This window comes from Coffea arabica, chromosome 1e (assembly GCF_036785885.1).
Source record: "Coffea arabica cultivar ET-39 chromosome 1e, Coffea Arabica ET-39 HiFi, whole genome shotgun sequence".
NCBI lineage: Eukaryota > Viridiplantae > Streptophyta > Magnoliopsida > Gentianales > Rubiaceae > Coffea > Coffea arabica.
The window spans coordinates 36,530,609-36,542,274 of NC_092311.1; positions in this window are offsets into that span (position 1 = coordinate 36,530,609).

Sequence of the window (11,666 nt, forward strand, 5' to 3'; positions counted from 1 at the left end):
TAAAAAGCAGTAAAGGTTGAAATGAAGAATAGGGAGGAATCACTATACAACGCTAACATCGGATCCCCTTCCCTAAATAGTAGACATTATGCATTTGTATTTTTAAAAAATTTAATATTCTGAAATTGACAATTTTCCTAAATATTACTTATTATGTACAATAAATGAATGAATTTTTCTTTTTTTTAATATTAAATGCTAGTAAGATATCTTTCACCCAAATAGTATAAGAAGAATTACATTATGGTAATCTTATTAGCCTATTCGATTATTATGCATGTGAATTTGATTCATAGTGAAACATACAATCTTTAATTGGTAGATAGAGTTCCATTCTTAGATCGCTTAAAAATAATAAGTACTCTCATTTTATGGATAGAAAATTTGAGTGAAATACCTCGTTTTGAATGAGACTAATTTTGGCTAATAAAATATATTTTGAAGAGTTCAAAAAGATACTAAAATATATTCGAGAACATGTGATAAATATAACTCAAGGTTTAAGTAATTTATATGAAATTGCATGCATATGGAAGATATGATCTTGTTTTAAGAAGTATCAAACTTTTCATTAGTCAGATATGAATAAAGAATTTGAAAAAGAATCTTTCTTGAGTACAACATTTGTGCAATTTGAGAAAATTATAAATATAAGATCATAATAATTGAAAACTATTGATTCCAAAACCAACCTGCCTCTAAATTTTGTAAAAATGAAAATTGATTAGTTTATCAACGTCAAAGAATCGTTGTTAATGCTATTTCAAAAAGCTAACGTGGTCTTAGGACATAAACTACAAACTCATATCAAGTTATATAAAAAAAGTCAAAGAACTTGTTAGAGGTGATACATATTTCAAACCTCAAAATGAGTTTCTAAGACCATTTACATTTGCTTATATTTTACACTTCTATACACTTTTTAAAAATAATGCTATGGAGGATTTATTACTGACTCAAATTAGTTGAACATTTAGCATATCAAACGTTCTCTTAAAATGACATTATCTTAATATGTATGTTTATTATTTGATTACGACCACTATGTCATGTAAGTTCATGAGCATAGAAGCAAAGACTTTATGTACAAGTAATAAATTGAATTTTCACCATTATTATTAAAAAAACATTGATAGTTAATGATTTACAAGCTTAGTTTCAGAAAGAAAAAAACATTTATAGGTATATAATTTATTGAAATCCACTGAGAGTAGACATAAACATACACATATATAGTATAATAGGCAAAATTTGATTAATAATCCTATAAAATCGATTGCTAATCGTGCTTGTTTTGTGAGGACCCGAAATTTTTTTTATTTTTATAGAATATTACTGGACTATTTAAATGATTATTCACTCATTTTTTTCGAATTAATTATTTCGATCATTTCAAATCCATTTATATGGAACGACGCTTCTTTTATGTTTTTAAAGCGTTTTGTTGTAAAATTCACTTTTCGAAAATTCGTTTAGTTTGGAATGACGAGTACACGTTTTTCGAGGCTATACTTGAATCGAGAGTGTATTAATATTGGAGAGTTAAGAATGATCAATGGTAGATTAAGAAAGGCTAATTAAGGAATTAATACTCGACTCATGTGAGGATTCACAAGAAATTTATTTATTTTGAAACCCTAATTTGGGCTTATTTAATGATTTAATTGTCCATTTATTCCGAATATTATTTTCTAGACCTATTGAACCTAATTACATGGAATTATAGCTTCATTATATTTTTAAAGTGACTTGATTCAAAATTTAATTTTCGGAAGCACGTTTAGTGAGAATAGTGGATAGTGTTTGGAAATTTTAACCGATTGAGAGTGCAATAAGTTTGGAATATTGGAGACTTATACAATGGACCTAAATTAGGTATTTTAATGTTTAAATACTCAAGTGACAGTTATCAGTATTATCGTTATAAGCATTTCTCGGAGGTTTCGCGTTATAGCGTTAAAATTGACGGTACGCGTTTTCACACGTGCGACTTTATTTGAGGGACTTTAGACCCTTATTTCGGAACAATTAAGAGTGAATAATATTTATATGAACATAAGTGCATTAGACGTTTAGTGCACTAGTGAACCAAACGCGAGAGAAAATCGAGCCCTAAACGCACCAAACGAGCCCTAATGAGAGTTGACCTTGGAGTGAATTTACACCACTCATTTTAATCTTCTCTTGGAAGCTAACCTTGATCAAATCTCACTCTCTCTTCTATCTCCTATTGCCGGCCAGCTCCCTCTCCCTCTCTAACTACATTGTTTCAAAAATTTCTTTACCAAATCAACAACAAAACTTCAACCAATCTTCACCAAACTTGTAGATCAACTAGCAAACTACTCGGAGGTTGGATCTAGCTAACCAAAGGGCTGCATTTCACGATTTCTTGGAGCCTCTTGAGGACCGAAATTTTCTGATCTAAAGCACTAAGGAGGTATAACATAATCCAACACCTTAAACTTGGTTTATGGTAGTAGAAATGCATCTCTAAGCACTTGCATGTAAGTGGATGGCTTGATATTGTTGGAAAATTTGAAAAGTGGGCTCTATGAACTCCCACTCTTGGGTTGTTGCTGATAAGAGGTTTAATGTTGGATTTAATGGTGGTCTAGTGGTTAAAATGATAGATCTATGGAGTATTATTGTTGGAAACTCAAAGTTGAGGCCATGACAAAAATTTCCGAAACTGCCCCTGCTTTGTTCGGCCATGATAAGGCCAATTTTTGATGATCTAATGGCTTGAATCTGATGTTTATATGTTGTATTAGATGTGTAAAAATTTTCATTGGAAAACATTAACGTTTCGTTGGGCAAATAAATTTATTTGTGAACTAGTCAAGCTGGAAAACTGTTTTCGGATAATCCTATCCAGCGGTAGCATTTCGACCATAACTTTGTCCTCCGACGGTATAAAATGCAAATTATGGTTCCTTCAGTGGCATTTGAAACTAGACATCCATACCTTTCCAACGGTATAAAATGCAAATTCTGGTTCCATGTGTGGGAGCCGAACCATTCGTTTTAAGATAGCTATCCTGTTTCTAGGTTCTGCTGGAATGATTTGTAGAGGCAGCAACTTGAGGCTCAATTTCGAGCTGGTTGTTTGCCAAATTTCAAAACGTTTTCTTCTGTGAATTTTTATCCCTATAAATGTATTTTCCAACGCCATAAACCATGCTCAATTCCGAGTTAAGTCGACTGAGTTGTGATCAAAACAAGAACACTGCTCTGTTTTGGAAAAATCTAGTTTTGGACAGATTTGAGATGAGACTTGTTGTGGTCTTACTAAATGAAATTCTTGGTATTAAACACCTACCAAATGTACCATGAATGTTCCTTACACTTTCCTTTCACATATGAACCATGATTGGAGGATTTTCTTAGCCAAACGATTGGATTTGGAAAGAAAAGGATTAAAGGCAGATTGCCTTAAGAATTTTTTCAAACTTTAGTTGGTTCGTTGACTACCTTCCCGAAGGTATTTTTCTGTGAAATTTGATAGAGAGATACCCTTCATATAAGAGTAAAATACTTCCAATTTTGGTACCAATCCAAGTTCATTTCGATACCTAACTAAACTTCCAATGTTGGAAGTTTAAATCTGGAAATTCTTCTCCAGTCTTGAATTTTCCCCAACTTTGAGCTACCGTATCGCGGTACTCGAAACTCTGATTCTTGATCCGCTTGCTCTGCTATAAACCTCACTTGCAACTCTAATTGAGTTACAAATTTCAGAGGCCGGTTCGCAACGTGTGAATTTTGCAGAATTTTCAAAATTGGCCAAAATCCAACTTAATTCTGCCTTGTGAACCGAGACAGTACCTTCAAGCTCATTTTTGAGCACTTTCCACTTCGATTCATGGAAAAGTGTCTTCTAGGAATTTGTAGTACTTTCTAAGAGGTTTCTAACGGTATAAATTTTTCCAATTCTTGACTTATGTCGAGTGAGTTACGATTTTTCAAAAATTCATAACAAAACTGAAATTTTCCAACTTTCAAGCAAATAGAGTTTTTCATGAACTCTTTATTCTTTTGATATTATCTAAACGTTTTATCCCCGATTTCCTAGATAAAGACTTAAATACTCTTGAACGTTATCAAACCCCACTCGAATCTCGATTTACGAGTAATTGAGGTTCGATTTCATAAGATTTCCTTAGATTGTACTAGTGTACAATTTTCCTTGACAATTGGGATATATGAGTGATGTTTCACTATTATTTGCTCAGGCGCACACGAGGACCCACAAAAGGATCCCACGGTGGACGCTTAAATTTCGAGTGCCCTTTTCTTCTCGTTTTACTTGGTGAGTGTGAAGTGTATGGCTACTTGAACTCTATGGACTTGATTCATGCTTGTCTTACCTGATTACATGCTTAGCCTACTTGGTTTTGAAAAATGGAGTCGAGTGTGTACTTTATCGCACTCGTTCTCATTTGAAACAAATGACTCATGCTTAACATGTTTTGCCTGGTTTACATGACCTGAAATACATGCTTAAACCTGTCGAATGCTTTATTACATGACATGGTATGCTATGGCTGCATACGTCGTTGGAGTGAATCTCCTCGACACTTACCTGATACATGGGGGACGCCCAAACTAATAGGACGACCTTGGAACTCGATCCGGCATGGGTTTGGTCGGGAACCTTGGTGAGTCATGAGAATCACATGATAAGCTTGATCTATTGGAGAGATCTTGCTTGGCATACTCGTGGAGTATAGCCTTATAAATGTCGTGCGGGCCCGAAGCGGTGTATGGTGGATGGATGAGAAGTAAGTAGTGATCTACGATTTGGAAATATCAACCCGGTTGACGGAGAGTCATCGTGGGAAGATATACGAATGAACTGGCAAAGCAAGTGGAACTTAGCTCCTGAGAGCTACCATATCCTTGAATTGTTTCTGTTTACATTTCGTAGGCTTTATGAATTACTTGTAATTTATCACTTGAATTGTTACTTGGGCTTGTTACCTGAACAACGTGCTTGCATGTGTGTTCTTGGCCTCACGAGCCTTTTGCTCACCCTGTAGATTTGTTTTCCTTAACAGGATTGGACTTGGAGAAATGTTGGAGAAACCCCTCTTGGCGTACTTTTGTTTTAGGGTTTTCGTTGCACTTTGGGGCTAGACTTGTGATTGATGTATATTTTGAATATTGATGTATTTCGAGAACCCGATGTAACGATTGGGCAGAAGTTGAATATTGATAAACTTGAATGCTTACGCACTGATTGTATTTATGATATTTAATCGTAACGTCTAGTATTGTACTAAGTTTGGACGAAATTACTTGAGTCCTGGCGAGAGTCGGGCAGGCGTCCCGCGGATACCCTTTGGTTCGCCTTAGGGAGAAGTAGGGGCGTCACAGTTGGTATCAGAGCTTAGGCTTTGGATCTCTGTAGTGTATCCTAGGCTTGAAATTTAGGATGTCGGACTGTGGAACTGGTTGGGAAGTTAAAGTGACCACTTGTGGGGATGAAAATTGGAACTTAGGTTTGAACTAATGGACAGTTGAGAGTCTCGATCTTGTAAGAGATTTGTGAGATAGTACGAGATGATCAAATCTAGTTTGTTTAAGATTCTTGGACCCATTTAAGCTTTTAATTTTAATTGTAAGTTACGGAAGGTAACGGTGGTATCGAACCGTCTCAGGGACGCATTATGGTGGTCCATTGTCGAGGAAGACCTAAGGGAGCATTGGAGAGAAAGTCCAATTTACTGAACTAGGACTTCACGTGATTTCAAAGGACATGTTTGCACCCAAATGATAGGGTGTTAATAGTGGTCGATCATTAGAAGTGGCTATCCGAGGAAACTAGGGTAGTTCGAAAGAACAATCGAGAATCGAGGGTAATTATGAATGCCTAGATTACTAGTGTTCTTGAAGCAGGAACTGGGGTACTTGAGGAGTGGGGAAAAACAAAGGCACCTTGTGAGAAACTTTAAAAAGTTAAGAACCGACTTGTTAAGGTAGTGCTCGAAATTAAAAATCGAATGGATAAGTCGATGGTTGGGTATGTTGGCTTGGTTGAACAAGTGGAGAATGACAAGATATTCGATAAGGGACATGAGATTAAAACCCCTAGTGCTGGAATCGAAAATGATCCTACGAGATAGTAGAGACTTTTGGCTCTACCAATCCCTAAACTAGTGACGTAGTTCACTTTAATGGCTTTGCCATAGTGGTCGGGGTGATGCTTACTCGAAGGCCATTGCATTTCGTGTTTTGCTTGATTATGTTTACTATCTTGTGAAACAATTGAATGTTACTCATGAGACACTTGATTTTATTACTTCATGATTTCAAATCTATGATTGGGTTGTACACATTTGCGATTATTTCGGTGTCTTCCCTTTTATTTTTATATTTGTTTGGCATGATTAAAGTACCACTTCTCAAACTTCGTCTATGTGCACTTATGTTATGACATGCCTTTGTGAATGTTAAATCCATGAGTGGCCAAACAAATGAAAAGGGACAGAGGGTAAGAGGTTAAGCAACCCCAAGCTCAAGGGGATGATTATAGAGCGACTGCTGGACCAAACCGAAACCCTAGAAATGGAGAAAAATAATCACATAGTTACTATTATTGACCATATCACTGATGTTCCAGCACGATTGGTTGAGTACTAAAGCTCTAGACTAATACGCTAACCTAAGAATCAAGAGAGATGTGAAAATAGAATGATTCTTCAAGTTCGCCTATCTAAGTTTCACGGAAGACCTAATCTCGAAATAGTAAAATTGATTTGAAAGGATACAATAAGACACTAGTGTGAGCAAGAGGTTATGATTTCTTCTCGAACAACTTTATAGATAAGTATTGGAAAGTGAATTAAGATATGGAACCTTCATATTAGGGAATAAGACCCCGTATCTTGTCGTGTTTGTAAATGATGATAGTAACCTCGTGGAAACCTAAGGACTTGGCCGTATTAAGCAGAGAATAGTTAAAATTTATATGTCAGGGTAACCTATAAGTGAAAGAATGCAAGAGTAATACGGCTCGAGCTTTCATTATGAACAGCCACTCATTTTGATCATTTGATTTGCCTGGCAGGTTAGCACTTGACTTAAGTCGACCGATAAGATGACAACTTTGGAAGAAATGCGTAAGGAGATGAACGTTCTTCGAAATGAGGTGAAATTTCAAAAGAAATTGGCTGACTACTAGGAAGGACGGTGGAAGCAGGAATATGCAGAGAAAACTGAGTCGCTACGTAAGAATGTGGAACTAGAAAAGGAATACAAGGAAAATCCTCAAACTAGTCAAGCCGTCAATTCTCATGTAAATTGTGAATACTGTGGCAAGATTAACCACACTGAGGACAAGTACTGGATGAAGCAAGGAAAGTGTCTGAGGTGCAGTAGTATCGAGCATAAGATTTCGAATTGCCCCAGTGCATCTAAAAAGAGGAAATACTTAGCGGCCAACTAGATTCGTCACAAAGTAACCGAGTGCCAAAAGAGGCCTAAATGATGAAAATTTACGAGTGGAGGTAGATAACTCCACTCGAGAATTAGAGGTGATAGTTAGTCTAGACTAGACTAGCACTTCTAGAAACTCAATCTTTTGCTTAAGGAAAAGTCTTTTGTTATTTTGTACCTTGGTGACTTGGCACGTTTTGATATAATCTTGTTGTTTTCCTTTCCCTTTTTAAATAATTTGATAAATCTATCCCGACTTGATGCAACTATTACGATTTTCCATGACCTACGGAGAGGTACATTGCTTTTAATCGATTTCATGACTTATATGTATGGTCGTACCTTTCCCTACACCTTTAGATTGATAATAAGATATGAATGATAGTAGACATGACCAAAATTGTACTTGAGAGCATAGGCAAACTTGAGATCTTGAAGATAATCAGGGATTTGGACCAAAATGAGAACTTAGTATTAAAGTAGGATCCAATGTTCGAATGCCAATTTGAGATATTAAAATCGGGAGATTTGAGTTGGTGAATTGAAACATTTGACAAATTCTATGAGCCTAACAATTAAGGACCGGATATCATATTTGGAATAGACGCTTGAGGTTATATGTATATAGATTATCGAGACTTGAACGATGTGGCTAATAAGAACAAATATTCCGTAGCCTCACATAAACAAAAATTATAATCAATGGCCAGGAGCAGTGAATAAGGGATTTAAAGTAGAGTTACTACCAACCAGGAATCCTAGGGACCGGTGTGATTAAGACCACTTTCAATTCAAGATGGGGATGCTTGAATTTTCAGTTATGCCATTTTTGTTGACTAATGCACTAGCAGCAATTGTTGCTTTAATGCATCAAGATTTTAAATCGTAATTGGATTAATCTATGGTGACGTTTATTGATGATATATCGGTATAGTCTAAGGTTTGAAAAATCATGAAAAAAAAAACATCTGATGATAGTTTACAAACCTCGAGAGAATGCCAATTTTCGTTAAGTCAAATAAATGTGAGTTCGATTGGAAGGAAATAGCCTTTCTAGATTGTACAATATCTAAGGAAGGAATTGTTATTAACTCAGCTGCAGTAGAAGTTGTTTAAGAGGAAACAACTAGGAAATTCTACCGAAAATTGGAGTTCTTAGAGGTAGTCGAATATTACCTTTGGTTTATTCAAGGAATTTTCCAAGAGTGCAAGACTTGCCAAGTTATTTGGGATTCTAAATGTGAGGAAAAATTTTAAAAGTGAAAGGTGTTTTTTTTAACCGATACACTTGTGTTAGCCCTACCGAGCGGAAAAGGTAGTTTTGTAATTTACCCAGATGCTTTAAAGGAAGAATTAGAATGTATACTAACGATACATGATGAGACGATTGTGTATGTCTCTAGAAAGTTAATATCACAAGAGAAAGTAGCTAACTCATGACTTGGAGTTAGTAGTTATAAATTTGCATTATAGAAATGAAGACATTACCTATATGAGGTAGACCCGGAACCGATTAAATTGCCATACGACTTGGAAGTTAAAATGCCTATTGGGGTCAAGACTTGATTGCTAGTGGGATGAGTAGAAATTTTGAAATATGAGTTGGAAAACGTAAGTTAATGATTGATCTGATAGGCTTAACCATGAAGGTAATGATATTGTTCTAAGAGTGAATTTCGAGAACGAAATTCCTTTTAGGGAGGGGAGCATGTGAGGACCCGAAAATTTTCTTTTTTTTATAGAATATTACTGGACTATTTAAATTATTATTCACTCATTTTTTTTCAAATTAATTATTTCGATCATTTTAAATCCATTTATATGGAACGACGCTTCTTTTATGTTTTTAAAGCGTTTTGTTGGAAAATTCACTTTTCGAAAATTCGTTTAGTTTAAAATGACGAGTACACGTTTTTCGAGACTATACTTGAATCGGGAGTGTATTAATATTGGAGAGTTAAGAATGATCAATGGTAGATTAAGAAAGGCTAATTAAGGAATTAATGCTCGACTCATGTGAGGATTCACAAGAAATTTATTTATTTTGAAACCCTAATTTGGGCTTATTTAATGATTTAATTGTCCATTTATTCCGAATATTATTTTCTAGACCTATTGAACCTAATTACATGGAATTATAGTTTCATTATATTTTTAAAGTGACTTGATTCAAAATTTAATTTCCGGAAGCACGTTTAGTGAGAATAGTGGATAGTGCTTGGAAATTTTAACCGATTGAGAGTGCAATAAGCTTGGAATATTGGAGACTTATACAATGGACCTAAATTAGGTATTTTAATGTTTAAATACTCAAGTCACAGTTATTAGTATTATCGTTATAAGCATTTTTCAGAGGTTTCGCGTCATAGCTCTATTTGAGGGACTTTAGACCCTTATTTCGGGACAATTAAGAGTGAATAATATTTATATGAACATAAGTGCATTAGAGGTTTAGTGCACTAGTGAACCAAACGCGAGAGAAAATCGAGCCCTAAACGCACCAAACGAGCCCTAATGAGAGTTGACCTTGGAGTGAATTTACACCACTCATTTTAATCTTCTCTTGGAAGCTAACCTTGATCAAATCACACTCTCTCTTCTATCTCCTATTGCCTGCCAGCCCCCTCTCCCTCTCTAACTCCATTGTTTCAAAAATTTCTTTACCAAATCAACAACAAAACTCCAACCAATCTTCACCAAACTTGTAGATCAACTAGCAAACTACTTGGAGGTTGGATCGAGCTAAGCAAAGGGCTGCATTTCACGGTTTCTTGGAGCCTCTTGAGGACCGAAATTTTCTGATCTAAAGCACTAAGGAGGTATAAGATAATCCAACACCTTAAACTTGGTTTATGGTAGTAGAAATGCATCTCTAAGCACTTGCATGTAAGTGGATGGCTTGATATTGTTGGAAAATTTGAAAAGTGGGCTCTATGAACTCCCACTCTTGGGTTGTTGCTGATAAGAGGTTTAATGTTGGATTTAATGGTGGTTTAGTGGTTAAAATGATAGATCTATGGAGTATTATTGTTGGAAACTCAAAGTTGAGACCATGACAAAAATTTCCGAAACTGCCCCAGCTTTGTTCGGCCATGATAAGGCCAATTTTTGATGATCTAATGGCTTGAATCTGATGTTTATATGTTGTATTAGATGTGTAAAAATTTTCATTGGAAAACATTAACGTTTGGTTGGGAAAATGAATTTATTTGTGAACTAGTCAAGCTGGAAAACTGTTTTCGGATAACCCTGTCCAGCGGTAGCATTTCGACCATAACTTTGTCCTCCGACGTCGAAATCGAGTGCCGTCGGTGGTATTTGAAACTAGACATCCATACCTTTCCAACGGTATAAAATACACGTTCTGGTTCCATGTGTGGGAGCCGAACCATTCGTTTTAAGATAGCTATCCTGTTTCTATGTTCTGCTGGAATGATTTGTAGAGGCAGCAACTTGAGGCTCAATTTCGAGCTGGTTGTTTGCCAAATTTCAGAACGTTTTCTTCTGTGAATTTTTATCCCTGTAAATGTATTTTCCAACGCCATAAACCATGCTCAATTCCGAGTTAAGTCGACTGAGTTGTGATCAAAACAAGAACACTGCTCTGTTTTGGAAAAATCTAGTTTTGGACAGATTTGAGATGAGACTTGTTGTGGTCTTACTAAATGAAATTCTTGGTATTAAACACCTACCAAATGTACCATGAATGTTCCTTAGACTTTCCTTTCACATATGAACCATGATTGGAGGATTTTCTTAGCCAAACGATTGGATTTGGAAAGAAAAGGATTAAAGGCAGATTGCCTTAAGAATTTTTTCAAACTTTAGTTGGTTCGTTGACTACCTTCCCGAAGGTATTTTTCTGTGAAATTTGATAGAGAGATACCCTTCATATAAGAGTAAAATACTTCCAATTTTGGTACCAATCCAAGTTCATTTCGATACCTAACTAAACTTCCAATGTTGGAAGTTTAAATCTGGAAATTCTTCTCCAGTCTTGAATTTTCCCCAACTTTGAGCTACCGTATCGCGGTACTCGAAACTCTGATTCTTGATCCGCTTGCTCTGCTATAAACCTCACTTGCAACTCTAATTGAGTTACAAATTTCAGAGGCCGGTTCGCAACGTGTGAATTTTGCAGAATTTTCAAAATTGGCCAAAATCCAACTTAATTCTGCCTTGTGAACCGAGACAGTACCTTCAAGCTCATTTTTGAGCACTTTCCA